A 15,648-nucleotide genomic window follows, 5' to 3' on the forward strand; every position below is an offset into this window, starting at 1 on the left:
ATTTCCTTTCAGCCTAAACAACCCCTTCTAGCATTTCTTACAGCCCGAGTATACTAGCAATGGATTCACCAAGCTTTCATCTGTAAATGCCTTTATTTCGCCTTTCCTTTTCAAGTGTATTTTCACTGGATATAGAATTCTCAGTTGACAGTTTTTCTTCCCAGTCCTTTAGAGATGTTGTTCCTTTGTCTTTGGTTCTCCATTGTTTCCGATAAAAACTCAGCCATTTTTGGGGCGCCTGGGTGGCGCAGTCGGTTAAGCGTCCGACTTCAGCCAGGTCACGATCTCGCGGTCCGTGGGTTCGAGCCCCGCGTCGGGCTCTGGGCTGATGGCTCGGAGCCTGGAGCCTGTTTCCGATTCTGTGTCTCCCTCTCTCTCTGCCCCTCCCCCGTTCATGCTCTGTCTCTCTCTGTCCCCAAAATAAAAAAAAAAAACAAAAAAACAAAAAAAAAACCTCAGCCATTTTTATTATTGTGCTAAGTAATGTATGTAATGTATCTCTCTCCTCTGGATGCTTCAACAATCTGTGCCCAAGTGTGTTTTCTTTGTCTTTATCCTGCTTGGCTTTGTTGAATTTGGGGATCTGTGGGGTTATTTTTTAAATAAAATTTGAGAAAACTCTGGCCACTCTTTCTTCGATACATTTTTGCCACATTATCTTTCTGGGGCTCCAGTCACACATATGTCACATTACCTGATGTTATCCTACAGGTCAAGAGTGCTCTTTTTATTTTATTCAATCTTTTCTTCTTCTCTGTAATTTAGTTTGAATTATTCACATTGATCTGTCTTCAAGTTCGCTAGAAGTTTCTTTTGCGGTGACCAGAAGCCTAGCCAGTACATTTTTTTTTTAATTTTTTTTTAAATATTTTTATTTATTTTTGAGACAGAGAGAGACAGAGCATGAACAGGGGAGGGGCAGAGAGAGAGGGAGACACAGAATCGGAAGCGGGCTCCAGGCTCTGAGCTGTCAGCACAGAGCCCGACGCGGGGCTCGAACTCATGGACTGTGAGATCATGACCTGAGCCGAAGCCGGACGCTCAACCGACCGAGCCACCCAGGCGCCCCTAACCAGTACATTTTTATTTCAGATACTGTAATATTGTAATTCTCAGTTCTTGAACTTCCTTTGAGATTTTAGAGTTTCCATCTATCTTTCCAAATACCACATCTCTTTATCCGTTATATCTATCCTTATCTACAAATTCTTCCACAAATTCGTATTATTCTTTTTGCATTATATGCCTGCTAATTTCAGTTACTGGACATCTAGGCTCTACAGGTTTTGACTGTGTTTTCTCTTGACGTGTCACATCTCTCTACTTCTTCGCATGTCCTGTAATTGTTTTTATTCCATTCCAGACACAAGTCAGCGGTGGAGACTGCTGTGTAATGTTTTGTTTTTATTCTGTTCTTCTTATTTCCCCCAAATGCAAACCATTTCGCCAGTTTGGGTGAGGGACTTACCAGTCAGATTCCTCCAAGAATCAAGTTGACTCTAGAACTGTGACACAGCTTTAAATGTATTGAGTTCACCCGAGTGCACCCCACCCCTCTCCCTCCCTTCCTCTGCAGCCTTTTCCGTATTGTCAGAGTTCGATCTAGGAGTCCCGCTACAGTTTCACATCCATGTGGTTCATCTTGGATTTAACCCTGGCATGGCCCTGGGATCCCCACACCGTGAGAACGTGGACGAGTAAATGCTCTCACTTTGCTTCCCACACTTTCTTATCACTTTCCTTGCAAAATTTGAGTCAGGGTGGGAGAGGGTAGACTTCTGGGGCTGGCTCATCATTCAAGACCGTGTCTTTTCTCTTCACCAGCCCTCCTCCTTTTGCCAGTATGAGAACCAGACTTCTGTTCCAGGCATGGACGTTGCTACCACACCCTATTCTCTCGGAAGAGCTCACCTTTCTCCGGAACTCGGCTCATTAAAATTTCCTTGCATGTTCTGCCTACTAACCTGATAGAAAAGTACAATAATTTTTTTTCCTGGTGTGCCCACTGTACCACGGGAGTGAAAGTGTTTTGCGTCCTGCTGCACCCCAGTGGGGGCAGAAGAGGTCCCGTTTTCTTTTATTTATTACTCTCTGCATTGAAAGTGCTTAGGCTGGTGGAAAAGACTGACAGACTCGCAAACCATTCTTCTCAGGTGGAGGAAATGCTGTGGATTCTCGTATCCTGAACACAGTTTCCCCATGGTGCCATTTGTCTTGGCTTTTCTTCCCATTTCTATTTGGGATTGTTTGCAGAGGTTCTCAGAAATTAGCAGAACATTGGTGACAGCCTCACACGGCAGCCAAGGAGCAAAGTGAACATTCACACTCCTCTTCTGTCCCCATACGTGCTGGGTTAGACCGAATGGGAGTGACCTACCTCCACCGAACAGTGGCAGCAAGATGGACATTGGATGTGGAAGTTGTGACTCATTTTACCTACGAAGAGTCCACTAAATTTTTAAAAATCAAATAACACAATGTTACCGTTACTTAATACTTTATCAAGGGAAGACTGGAATACCAATGCCATCACAGCGGGTAAAGGAATAGGGAAACAAGCCAGAATTTTGGCCGAAAACCCAGAAGCCTCCTCTGTGCCAACTGTGGCACAGGGTCCGAGTGTGTTATCGGGAGACGTGGCTTTGAGGATGCCAGCGGTGATGATACGCTTTGGAATGATTCAAGGATGACATTTGATATTTTCTGCATCTGCCCAAAGATGAAGCATCCTGATGAAACATGTATCATATTTGACCTTATAATCACCCTCAGAAATGCAAAAAGAATGTCAACTAGATGCTGTCAAAACAATTAGATTTAATTTATACAAGACTCAAGCTGCATAGAAAAGTGAAATAGGACATCCTCAGGCAAAGAGGAATCATGGTCTTGGGAGGAAAGTGAAACCGATTTCACGTGTGCTCTCTTGCAGCCATTTGGTGTGTTGGTTGCTAAGCTATTAGGAAAGCTTGCTAAAAAAGAAAAGAGTAGGGGCGCCCAGGTGGCTCAGCCGGTTAAGCGTCTGACCTCGGCTCAGGTCATGATCTCGAGGCTCGTGGGTTCCAGCCCCACATCAGGTCCTGTGCTGACGGCTCAGAGCCTGGAGCCTGCTTCGGGTTCTGTGTCTCCCTCTCTCTCTGCCCCTCCCTTGTTCATGCTCTGTCTCTATCTCTCAATAATATATAAACGTTAAAAAAATTAAGCCTTTTTTTTTTTAATTTTTTTTTCAACGTTTTTTATTTATTGTTGGGACAGAGAGAGACAGAGCATGAACGGGGGAGGGGCAGAGAGAGAGGGAGACACAGAATCGGAAACAGGCTCCGAGCCATCAGCCCAGAGCCTGACGCGGGGCTCGAACTCACGGACCGCGAGATCGTGACCTGGCTGAAGTCGGACGCTTAACCGACTGCGCCACCCAGGCGCCCCAAGCCTTTTTTTAATTGGAGAGAAAATAGCTTTTCTCCACAACAAATAAAAAACACTTGCATGTGAAATAAACGACAATGGCATTCTAGTAAATGTAAGGAAATCAGAACAAGGAAATGAAGATATTTGCACGAAGATGAAGTCGATTCATATAAAAATAACGTTAATTCTGTAGAGATTAGTTACCGTCAGTTTAGATGAAGACATGATCTAGATTGAAGAGAAATTTGAGTAAACTGAAAAACATTTTGGTATTTGTGAAATAATGTCTCAGTGTTAACAAATTTGGAAGAAGAACTTTAGAAATCCTCCTGCATTAATTTAGCTATTGCTTTAAGGTATGGTGAAAATCTTGCTTTTTTTTTAAATTTTAAAGTTTTAAAAAATAAATGTGTTTATTTTGAGAGAGAGAGAACCAGGGAGGAGCCGAACAGAAGAAGGGAGAGAGAGAGAGAGAGAGGGAGAGAGAGAGGGAGAGAAAGAGAATCCCAAGCAGGCTCCACGCTATCAGCACAGAGCCTGACACAGGGCTTGAACTCATGAACTGTGAGATCATCACCTGCACCAAAATCGAGTCGGATGTTTAACTGAGCCACCCAGGCACCCTGAAAATCTGGCTCTTATGGTGATTTCTATAATGAAATTAAAGTATCTGGCCCTATTTTCTGTGATAACGTTTCATATGCAACCCCATCACAATGTTTGAACATAATACATGAAATCTGTGATTCTTTTCCCACTATAAATATTTGCTCTAAGAATTTTATGGATGGCCCTGGTGGCTTCTGCCTCCGCGGAAGAAAGTTTCACCAAATTGAAAATACAACACAAATTATGTGGAAATCTGGATCATAACAAGCTAATTATAGATGTTGCAGAAACGAACACAAGAAAAGGTACTTTCTGGAATAAGTGTGTAAGCAGTTATGAATTTTGTGTGTCTGTTATTACCCATCCGGTCACAGTTGACCATTAACGGTCTCTAGACATAAGCAACAAAACGGTTTTGGTATTCTGCTGTTGTGTGGTCACCTCCAAAGCATAGCTTTAGAAGACATACAGATGGCCAGTCCGTGCACAAAAAGGTGCTCAGCCTCGTTAACCATCAGGGAAATGCAAATCAAAACCACAATGATATGCCGCCTCACACCTGGAAGGATGGATGGATCCTTTCGAAAAAACCCAGAAAATAACGCGTGTTGGCGAGGATGTGGGGAAACTGGGAGCCTGGGCCCTGTGGTGGGAACGTAAACTGGTGCAGCCACTGCGGAAAACAGCGTGGAGGCTTCTTAGAAAATTAAACACAGAGCTACCGGATGCTCCAGCAATGCCACGTCCGGGTGTGTCCACGAAGGAGTGGGAGCAGGGACCAGAGCGGATGTGGATGCACCTGTATTCGCAGCATCACCGTTCGCGATGGTGGAAGTGTGGAAGGTACCCAGTGTCCGCGGACCGATGGACGATAGACACAGCGTGGGCCGGCCACACAACGGAATGGTACTCAGCCTTAAAAAAGGAAAGAAATCCTGCCGCCTGCCACCACACAGATGAATCTCGAGCACAGGTTAGGGTCGGTGAATTGGGCCAGACACCGAGGGACAAACGCTGGGTGGCCGCTCACAGGAGGCCTCCCGCAGGGAAGCGGCAGAGACAGGAAGCGGATGGGGGCGCCAGGGGCGGGAGGGGCAGGGAGTCGGTGTTCGTGGGCTGGGAGGTTCAGTTGCGCGGGACGAAGGGTTGCGGGATGGAGGGTGGGCTCGGCTGTGTGTTACGAATGTGCTTAATGCCACTGAACTGGACACGTAACAGTAGTCGAGACAGCAGATTTCATGTGTCTGTTTTTTTTTTTGTTTTTTTTTTTAATTTTTTTTTTCAACGTTTATTTATTTATTTTTGGGACAGAGAGAGACAGAGCATGAACGGGGGAGGGGCAGAGAGAGAGGGAGACACAGAATCGGAAACAGGCTCCAGGCTCCGAGCCATCAGCCCAGAGCCTGACGCGGGGCTCGAACTCAGAGACCGCGAGATCGTGACCTGGCTGAAGTCGGACGCTTAACCGACTGCGCCACCCAGGCGCCCCATGTGTCTGTTTTATGACGTTAAACAAAATGGGGGAAAAGACCTCATCGCTTTACCTCTGCTTTTCAGTTTTGTTGTTTTATAGGAATTTTTGTCTGGGCGATATTTTATTGGAAACTTTGTTCGGTTTGGGACCAGGCCTAGGAGGAGCGGGGGTCTCCTGGGAGGAGCTGTGGGTGGCTGGGTGGGTGGATTCTGAGTGAGGGAGCAGCAGTGCCCTCGCCACGAGGCCTCACGCCTCCTGTGGCGCTGGCCCCAGCGTCGCCCTGCTGCCCGGGGGCAGACCCTTGGAACCCCAACTGTCACAGCGGGACTGAAGGGGGTGACGTAGACCGTGTCTGGGGTCTTCCCTCGGGAGCACGTGGGGCTGGGGCAGGGCTTTGTAGAGTTCTCTGTTCTCTCAGGAGGAGGAAAGGGGCTTTCCTGCCACAGAGACCGTGTGTTCCCGTCTGGGAAATGTCGTCAGGGAACTGCCCCTTCCAGGCCTGCTGTCAGCACTCAGGCGGCCGTGTCGGTGGCACTGGGGGCAGTGTTACCAAGAGCAGGAGAACTGGGGTGTGGAGGAGGTTCCGGCTTCCTTCAAGTGTGGAGGGCGGGCGTCCTGCTTACACGTCAGGTGCCCGGAGGTGGGGGGACCTGGGGCTGGGGGGTTCCGAGGATGCAGGACTTCCCACGCCAAAACCCAGCAAGGCCCAGGCACTGGGACAGTTGGTCCCCGCGAAAGGGAAAGGTCACACTTTCACCCCAGTAACTCCCAAACCCTCCTCGCCCTCTGCAGCGAGTGACAGGGCGGGGTGGTGGGGGGGGGGACCGCCTCCTGCTACGGTCGGCTGGGGGGGGCCTGGCTCTTCTGGCCTGCGGGACGGCGGGGTGTTGGGGACACATTGCTCCTTTTCACCATTTAATATTGGGGTCATACTGGTCCTGCCCGGTTTCTGAGGCCGGGTGACCAGGGGAGGGCCCACAGGTTCCCCACGCTGTACCCCAGGTGTCACCATAGAAAGCGCAGGAAGCACGTGGGAAGGGCCCCCTCAGCTCCGCTCGGTCAGCCACTGGGGTGGGTGTGGGGGCTCCTTCCTCCTTCCGTGCTGTCGCTGTCTCTGGTGCTGCCGCCAGGGTCCCTGAGCCCCGATGCCACCCTGTCAATCTCTGTGCCCCCGAGGTGGGAGGGAGGCCTGACCCTCCAGAGGCCAGTGTCTCCCGCTCAGGCCCTCCGGTGCTTGCCCACCCGCCCCAGACTCGGCGCTCCGTGGGTCCCAGACGGAGAAGGACACACACGAGACCGGGTGGCCCCTCTAACAGCTCCAGCAGTCCTCCTCCGCCCACACGGCTTGGCTGGGCTACTCCTCTGGGGACACTGCAGGCCTGTGGTGGGTCCGCAGCATTCAGAGCCAGCTCAGGGGGGCAAGAGGGGCTGCAGGGAGGGCTGGAGGCCAGGTTGGGGTGCCACACTCTCAAGGACACTGGGCAGGGCTATGTCCGCGGCCGGCACCTGTCTCCTGGGCTCAGTCTCCACACCTGTAAATGGGCACGTGCGGGCTGAGGATGGGGAGGCCGGGGAGGCCTGCAAGGTATTACACTGTCGCTTTCCTATTTTGAGATGATGCTTTCTGATTTATTTCATGTTCATTTTCCGAGGAAGGGAGACACTCTCCTAAGCTACATCTCCCCCAAATAGGAAGAGACATTTCAAAGTCGAGTCTGTACAAGAGGGCGATGTTCACACCACGCAGGGGACCCCCTTTCCTGCTTTGTGGACTTGCCCAAGGCTGGCCTGCCTGTGGGGCCTCCCTGTCCCTGGCCACCAGCGCGATCCTCCCTGGAGCCCCAGGAAGAATCAAGTACTTTTCATGCAGGAACACTGTGCTCCGGTTAATTAGTGTATGTTCTGTTCGGTAACGATGTGGTCTATCTAATTACTGCATGTTCTATTTGGTAACAATATCCCTAATTAATACAAGTTCTATTTAGTAGCCATGTACTCTATTTAATTAATTTCATGTGTTCTGGGTAAAAACATTATGCTTCATTTGACGTATTTCCCCTGTGCACTGACCGTAATGAATTCCAAAACACAGAGGTGCAGCCGGTCGGTTTTGTGGATGTTCAGGGAAGGGGCGGCTTTCCCCCCAGGAAGGTCAGGGAGGGCCTCAGGAGGGGGCCTGGAGCCGGAGCATTTCAGGTGGGGGCGGGTGTGAGTCGAGCTGGGTTGGGGGCCCCGAGACCCACATCCATCTCCCTGGTGACCCCTCATCTGCCCAAACCCTCTGGGTTCCACATGGGTCTGTCCTTCTCTGGTCGTGCCTGCCCCCTTGGTTCTTGTTTTGGGGTCCGCACCCCTCCCTGGCCCACACCGCTGACCGCAGGCCCCCAGATCCACTGTCCCCATTCCGTGCATGACTGCCACTGCCCTTTGTTGTCCCCTCCTCCACACAGCCAAGGGCTCTTCTGGAACAGATCTGCCCAGCCTCCTGGGTGTGGTTCCCGAAGTGGCCCTGCTGGGCCACCACACCTGGACTTCCTGGAGCCTCCTCTCTCCTGCCCTGGACATTGTGTCCCCAAGCCTAGCATGTGCCCAGTGCAGGGGGCAATCAGAAGTGCACCCTGCCGATGGCCAGCTGTGGTCCTTTCTATCCAGGAGCTCCAGGGTGGGGGCCGTGGGACAGACGTGAACTTGACGCCCGTGCAGCATGGCAGGATGGAGACAGGTGTGTGTATGGGCCTCGTCTCCACCCGGGCAGCGCGTGTGGGGTGAGTTGATCCCTGGCAGGTGAGGAAGAAGCCCCCGGGGTGGCTCGCCAGCAGGCCCACGGAGGACAGGAAAGCAGGAGGAGCACGGGCTGGGGAGGGGGAGGGCACCCCGGGCCCAGGCTGAGTCCGTCCAGTAGACACTTGACCACAAGCACCGGGTCAGGTCTCGTCTCTCCTGGCACCAAGGGCTTTCGGCTGTGAGGCCCTCACGTCCCGTCTCATGACTTCTTGGAAGGCACACAGGGGCCAGTTGAGGACAATCAGCTTTCGTCCTGCAGAAGACGAGGCCATGGGACTGTGAACAGGACCAGGCAATGTGTGTGGCCGGCCTCGGGCGGTGGCCCAGGGCTCAAGGGGAGGGGCCGAGTCAGGCTTTGGGATCAAATCCCAACCCCGTCACCCAGTCCTGACTTGCTACCGCCCCTGCTCCAGCCTCAGTCTCCACCTGCAGAATGGGTTCAGGGTGTGGGTGCAGGGGAGCGAGGGGGGGGGGGAACAGGTGTCAGGGGCAGGGTGGGAGCCAGGGAAGCTGACCTGGTGACGTCCACACCAGAGGTGTGTGTCTGAGGGAGGGGCTCATGTGGCCAGGCCTTTCTAGGTCAAGGACAGAATACCCACCCCCACCCCCCCCCCAGGAGCTGGGGCAACCGGGCTGCATGGAGTGCTGGGAGGACCAGGAGAGACCACACTGACCGGACGTACAGAAGGATGGGGTGGGCAGGGCAGGACAGTGAGGGGGCAGTGAGGGGACAGTGAGGGGGCAGTGAGGGAGGACAGTGAGGGGGCACTGAGGGGGACAGTGAAGGGACAGTGAGGTCACAGTGTGAGACAGTGAGGGGACCGTGTGGGACAGTGAGGGGGCAGTGAGGGGGACAGTGAGGGGGACAGTGAAGGGACAGTGAGGGGACAGTGAGGGGGCAGTGAGGGAGGACAGTGATGGGGGACAGTGGCGGGAGATAGTGGGGGGACAGTGAGGGGGCAGTGAGGGGGACAGTGAGGGGGACAGTGAAGGGACAGTGAGGGGACAGTGAGGGGGCAGTGAGGGAGGACAGTGATGGGGGACAGTGGCGGGAGATAGTGGGGGGACAGTGAGGGGACAGTGCGGGGACAGTGGGAGAAGGCAATGGGGTTTCCAGCGAATCCTTCCTGCTCTCAGAGCAGGTGAGGTGGATGTGCCCACCTGGCTCCAGATGGGTGACCCAGAGCGCCACATCCTCTCCTCTGGGTTGACCCAGCGCTGCCTACATCCCAGGGGACAGTAAGGAAGGTGAGCGAGGTGCAGGCCGGTGGGGGGGGGGGGGCGCTGCTGGCAGGAGACCACGCGGGCGGCTCGCCCCCCACCCCCCAGTAGCAAGTCCCACCGCAGGGAGGAGCAGACCAGTGGGGAGGGGGCAGGCACCCCGCCCCCAGGGGGAGCCACCCACGGGCCTGGCCAGAAACAAGCCCCAGGCCTCCTCTCCGGAGTCCATGCCTGCTGGGGGCGGTGGGGGGCGGGGGAGGGAGGGGGCGTGTCCCCAGAGACCACAGGCTGCGGGCAGTCACTCCCACTGGTGAGCTGCCTGGTGGCCAGCTGGGGAAGGGGGATCAGCACTCAGCCCCTAGAACCCCCCCCCAACGGTGTCCCGACTCCCCTGTAGTCACCGGCAGGTGAGTTCCAGGAGCGCAGCAAACCCCGCACTGGTGGCCTTGGGGCCTCCTCCCCCGGTGGCATTGACCATCGGTGTGAGGGTGTGAGCGAGCTCTGGGCCTGCCCAGCTGGGGGTGGGAGGGCTCTGTGCCTCCTTTCCTAGGTCAGTGTTCTTAGTGACTGAGAAGCCGCTTTGTGCAGGAAAGCCCCCCTTTTTAATGACACGGGAAATTGGAAAATGCACAGAGCGGGGAGCAGGGGTAGAATGTGACACACACAGCCACCGTGTCCCCGCGAGGACCACGGATCGCATCGCCGTCCTTTGGAGTGTGGCTCGGCTTCTGCTGGATGGCTTTGCATCTGAGGGGACAGCCGTGGGGTCCCAGAACCCAAAGGGCTGGGGACTGCTTGGGGGGGGGGGGGTCCCGCCAGCTGCCGGGTAGCGTCTGTACGATTTTACATTTAGGGGCGAGGGGGACGTCCACCAGGGCTGCGGACCCACTGGTGCATGTGCTACGGACTGGGCCCCTCCATGCCAGCCCGGCTCTAACCTCAGGGCAGGACGGGGTTTGGGGTGGCCTGGAGCCAGTGTCTGCTCAAACCCTGAAAGGGACAGTTCTCATAAAGTCCGGGCAGCCCTCTTTTGGGGACAGAGCGACCCTGGAGGCGGGAGACACGTCTGCCGTAGAGACCCGCATTGGCGTGAGGGGTCCTCCCGCCGAGGGGTCCCGCCTCCCCTCAGGCCGGCTCTGGGCCCCGGGAACAGAACGGAAATGGCCGTGGCTTTCCACGGGGCGGGGGTGGGGGGGGCACCGCAGCCTCCTGCCCACCAGCTCTCCTCTTCTGCCATCGTGGGAGCCAACCAACCTCTAGCGCCCGCTTGCCACAGAGCCCCGCGGTCCGGCCCCCACCCGGCTGCTCACTCAGGCGCCCCCCACTTCCCCCCTTGCGCCCCCGGGGCCTCAGCCCACAGCCTGTGGGCAGGCGCTCCTCAGAGGACATTTCTGAGGCTGGGTGACCAGATAATTTATCGCCCCAAACGGACTCCTAGAGAGAAAGGGGGAGCTATTTATAAGCCTGCTTCGGATCCTCTGTCCCCCCTCCTCTCTCTGCTCCTCCTCTGCATTATCTCTTTCTCTCTCTCAAAAATAAACTAAACATTAAAAAAAAACAGGGGCGAGGCCCCTGGATGGCTCAGTGGGTTGAGCGTCCGACTTTGGCCCAGGTCATGTTCTCACGTTTCATGGGTTCGAGCCCCGCGTCGGGCTCTGTGCCGACAACTTGGAGCCTGGAGCCCGCTTCGGATTCTGTGCCTCCCTCTCTCTCTGCCCCTCCCCTGCTTGTGCTCTGTCTCTCTCTGTCTCAAAAACAAACATTAAAAAAAATTTAAAAAAATAGGGGCGGCAGGGTGGCTCAGTCGGTTGAGTGTCTGACTCAGTTTCGGCTCAGGTCATGATATCATAGTTTGTGGGGTCGAGGCCTACGTTGATCTCTGTGCTGATGGTGTGGAGTCGGCTTGGGGTTCTCGGTCTTTCTCTCTCTCTCTCTGCCCCTCCCCCTGCTCCTCCTCCTCTCTCTCAGAAATAAATAAAAACAAACATTAAAAAAAAGAAAACACGGGTAAAGAATGAAGACCACGGGTGTGTGCCAGGCGGAGCCGTAGGGGTGCCTGTGATGAACTCGAAGTCAGCTTGCCTGGATCCCGGGGCCCCCAGACACGGGCCAAACGTCACTTCCGGCGTGTCAGGCAGGCGTCAGGCTTCACAGGGAGTGGGAACAGTGTCCCAGGGCCACGACCAGACATTCTTGTTTTTTTCTGTTTTTGTAAAGCTTATTTATTTCTTTTGAGAGAGAGCACAGTGGGGGAGGAACAGGCAGAGACGGAGAGAGCCTGACGTGGGGCTCGAACTCATGAACTGTGAGATCATGACCTGATCTGAAATTAAGAGTCAGACGCTCAACCCACCGAGCCACCCAGGCACCCCTGGCCGGAGGCTCTTGTAAAGCACCTGACTGGTAGAGGGAACTTGATCGATAAGACCTGTCTTCTCAAATCGAGACTCAGTTTCCCTTTCCACCCCTTCTCAGCATGACTTTCCCCCACTTCCAGGGGTCCTGAGTGCCCCGAAGGGATGGGCCAGCATGGAAGCAGCTCCCCCGCCCCACCCCTGCTGCATCAGCACCCTCCCTTCTCCCAGGCGTGCTGCCTGCCTGCGTGGACCCGGCACACACGTGCAGAGAAGCAAGACGAAGGCAATGGGAGACCTGCTGCACCACCCACCTCCCAGGGCGGCTCTCCACTCCTCCTCCCTGCTCCAGAAGCCTCCACTGGTGGGACTCAGCAGGAGCCTAGAAGGCGAGAAAGTGGGAGGAGGGTGAGGGTGGGGCTATTTCCCAGCTTTCTCTGTGTGGAGCCATTCCCCTGGGTCCTGTCTGGCTGCTCCGTCTCTCCCTGTCTCTCTGGGTTGTCCCCACGCTCCCTCAGCCCTGGAGGTGGCACCTGTTCCCTCCACACTGTGGGTCCTGGCTCTGCACTCACTCTCTGCCTTTCCTACCAACTGGGGCTTTGTTAGACTCTTCTCAAATTTCCTCCTGAGGCCGAAACAAATAATACAAGACCTAATGAGGAGGAGATCCCAACCAGGAAAACGCGGTGGGGAGGCATGGAGAGCGGAGACAAGTATTTCTGAAGCCACACAAGACAGGTGATACATTCAGAAGAGAGGGAGACGGGAGAAGGGACGGCGCTGCACAGGGTCCAGGACACAAGCGCGTGGAGGATGGACAGGCAGTGAGGGGCCTGTTTCAAAGGGAAAGAAGGCACAAGAGGAGGAGTCCAGGGCAAGCCGGAAGGAGCAGGGGCCCCAGCGCTGGTGAAAGGAAACGAGAGGATGAAAAAGGGACCCTGGCTTAAGCCGGCGGCTGAGACACAGATGAGACAAGGCAGGGAAGACAGAATCTCGGGAGGCAGGAGGGATACGTGATACGATCAGAAGGGGCTGAGGCCTGTGACTGGGCGGGACACTGCCCATCTGCTCTCCTGCACCTGTCCCTGCACATACAGCAGAGGTAGGCTTGGGTGCTCGTCTCAGTCCACCTGGGTTGCTATGACAAAAATACTACAGACTGGTGAGGGGGACACTTATCAACAACAGAGCTCCTGAGGCTGGAAGTCCAAGATCAAGGCAACGGCAGGTTGAGTGTCTGGTGAGAGCTTCACCGGTTCACAGCCAGCCGGTGGCGAAGGACGAGGGAGCTCACCGGAGTCTCTTTCATAAGGCACGAGTCCCATCTGTGGGGGCTCCACCCTCATGACCCAATCACCTCCCAGAGGCCTCATCCCCAACACCACTGCACTGGGGGCGAGGCCGCAACATGAGTTCCCCAGGTGCACGGGCCACGGCAGTGCTGCTGTGGAGACAGTGGGCCCCCAGCGTCTCAGAGCTCCCCATTTCTGGCCCCGTGGCAGCTCTCCTGGTGGCCCGCCCGCGTCCACCATGCCGGCTCCACATTCTGTAACTCTGTCCAGCTAGGTGGTTTATTTGCAACAAGGGGAAGACGCGTACTGACAATACGCTGTAGGGGGAAAATCCCCCTTGGTATCGTTTTGGGAGCTCTGGAGGGAATATGAAACGTGGCTTAGTTCTCCGGTTTTTCCATTCAACAGAGGGACTGGAGGCGTGATGGCTAGTGTATTTGTCGTGATGATTTAATAGACAACCCAGTAGGCTTCGGCCAGGTCTAAGAGCTGGCTGTGTAACTGAAAGCCAGGACCCAACTAGTCAGGAATCCTGCACTTGATTTTTTTTCCCCACTTAGAGTGTAGGGCAAATGCCCAGGGGACTGTTTCCCCAAAGTACTCTAGCTGGTCATTATGACTACAGAGAAAGTAATTTCCAAAGAAACAGTGATTGCTGAGGAAGAAGACAACAGGAGGCAGGGGAGAGGTAACCCTGGAGGGTCTCCTGGGGGACTCAGGCAGGAGGGGAGGGTTGGGGCAGTGCCCCTGGGGACCTCCAGGGCAACCCGGCAAAGCCTGCCTGGCTCTCGCACCTGTGGGAAGGACTAGGGGATGATTGTGCTCCTGGGGGGACAACACACTTCTCATCTGCTCCCCTCCCTTATTTCCAGGTGGAATTCAGTCTAGATGCACATCAAGGTCCTCTGGAGAGGGTGCGGGATCCCAGACTCTGGGCGGGGGCATGGAGGAAGCGTCCAGTCGCCTTCAGGAACCGGGCTGGAGAGGAATCGGGGCCAGAGTGGGGGTCTCGCGAGGGGGGCCCGGGCGGGGGCGCAGTTGGGACCCCGGGCTGGCGGGGAGGATAGGGGGCCCAGGAGGCAAGAGGGAACCCTGAGGGGGTAACTTGGGAATCGGGAGAGGACCCGGGTGGTGGGGCAGGAGGGAACCCAGGCTGGGGGGGATACGGGGCCCAGGAGACTCGAGGCAACCCGGGCTGGGAAGGGGGGAGTCGGGAGGAGACCCGGGGCAGGGACGCGAGAGGAGACTCGAGCTGTGGAGGAACCGGGGCGGGGGAGACGGGAAGGGACTCGGGTGGGCGGGTCGGGAGGGGAATCCTGGCGGGGGCGCACGAGGGGCCGAGGAGATGGGAGACCTGGGCAGGTGTGTAAGGTGGAACCCGGGGAGGAGGCGCAGGAAAAGCCCCAGAATGGGAGGGGATCGGGGCCTACAGAAAAGAGAGGACTGGGAGGGGTATCTGGAAGGATTCCACCGCGGGAGCCTCCGCCCACCTCCGCGCGGGCAGCGGAAGTCTTGTCCCGGGTCCGGAGGCTCCGCCCCCCCATATCCGCCGCGCAGGCCCCGCCTCCGGCTGAGGCCCCGCCCCTCATTTCTTTCTACCCTCGTCCCCTGGAAGCCTGGCCGCGCGCCCAGTCTCTCACCCCTGTAGACTCCGCCCCCGTAGGCCCGCCCCGCCCCTGGCGGCTCCGCCCCGTCACCGAGGCCCCGCCCCACAGGCCAAGCATTCTGGCTCGGTCTTGGACCCGCCCACGTCCTTAGAGACCACGCCTTCCACCCGCCCCGCCCCCGCGCAGACCACGCCCCTCCGCCCCCCGCCCACCGGGGCTCCCGCCCCCCGGGCGGGCGGCGGCAGCGGAGCTACCGTTGCGCTCGCGGGCGGAGCGGATCGCGGCCGGCGGAGCGAGCGGCCGGTAGGTTGCGGGCCGGGCGCAGGGTCGCCCCGCCTCCGTTTCTTTCTTCTCTGGGCGCGCGCTCGCGCGCTCCGCGGCCCGGCCGCCGGCCCCGCCCAGCGAGGCCGAGGGTCGAGGGGTCCTGGGGGCGGCCGGCGTCCCGCTCGTCTGGGTCCCCGCGTCCCCGGGCCGCCCGGCCGCCCGCCGCTCTCCTTTTGTTCCTGGGCCCTCCGCCGAGGACTTTGTCGTGGGCCCGCGCGGGCGGACCCCGCCGGAGCCTGGGTTGTGGGGTCTCCGAGGGGCCGACCGGTCCTTGGCAGGACCCGAGGGTCCCGGGCCGGAGTCGGGGTGGGGGGCGGCGGATGGGCCGAGAACCGGGGCCCGCCGTGCCCACCGCGCTCGCCCAGACCTGGGCCGGAGTCCGGGGGCCCGTGTCTGCGTCCGGTCTGGAGTTTCCTGGTCGCCCCCAGCAGGCGGCCGCATTGTTTGGGTCGAGGTGTCTCCAGGGACCCTAACTCCAGCGATTAACTGTGGCAACGTCAGAGCAGCGGCCGGGCGGGTTTCCCGGTTGTGGGGTGTAGACAGGGCGGCCCAGAGTTGTGGGGTGTGGACAGAGC

The 15,648-nt window shown here is 56.7% G+C and overlaps 1 protein-coding gene across 3 annotated transcripts in view; it reads left to right on the top strand.

Annotated features, from left to right (window-relative positions):
* Positions 1-14,951: 14,951 nt before the first annotated feature.
* Positions 14,952-15,648, top strand: part of RGS12 (regulator of G protein signaling 12) — a 116,921-nt gene continuing 116,224 nt past the window's right edge. For all 3 annotated transcript variants that reach the window (XM_049630213.1, XM_049630216.1, XM_049630217.1), the window contains exon 1: positions 14,952-15,052. The gene's annotated coding sequence lies outside the window, so the exon portion shown is untranslated. The remainder of the gene's footprint in view (positions 15,053-15,648) is intronic.

Source organism: Panthera uncia, chromosome B1 (genome assembly GCF_023721935.1).
Source record: "Panthera uncia isolate 11264 chromosome B1, Puncia_PCG_1.0, whole genome shotgun sequence".
Classification (NCBI taxonomy): Eukaryota; Metazoa; Chordata; class Mammalia; order Carnivora; family Felidae; genus Panthera; species Panthera uncia.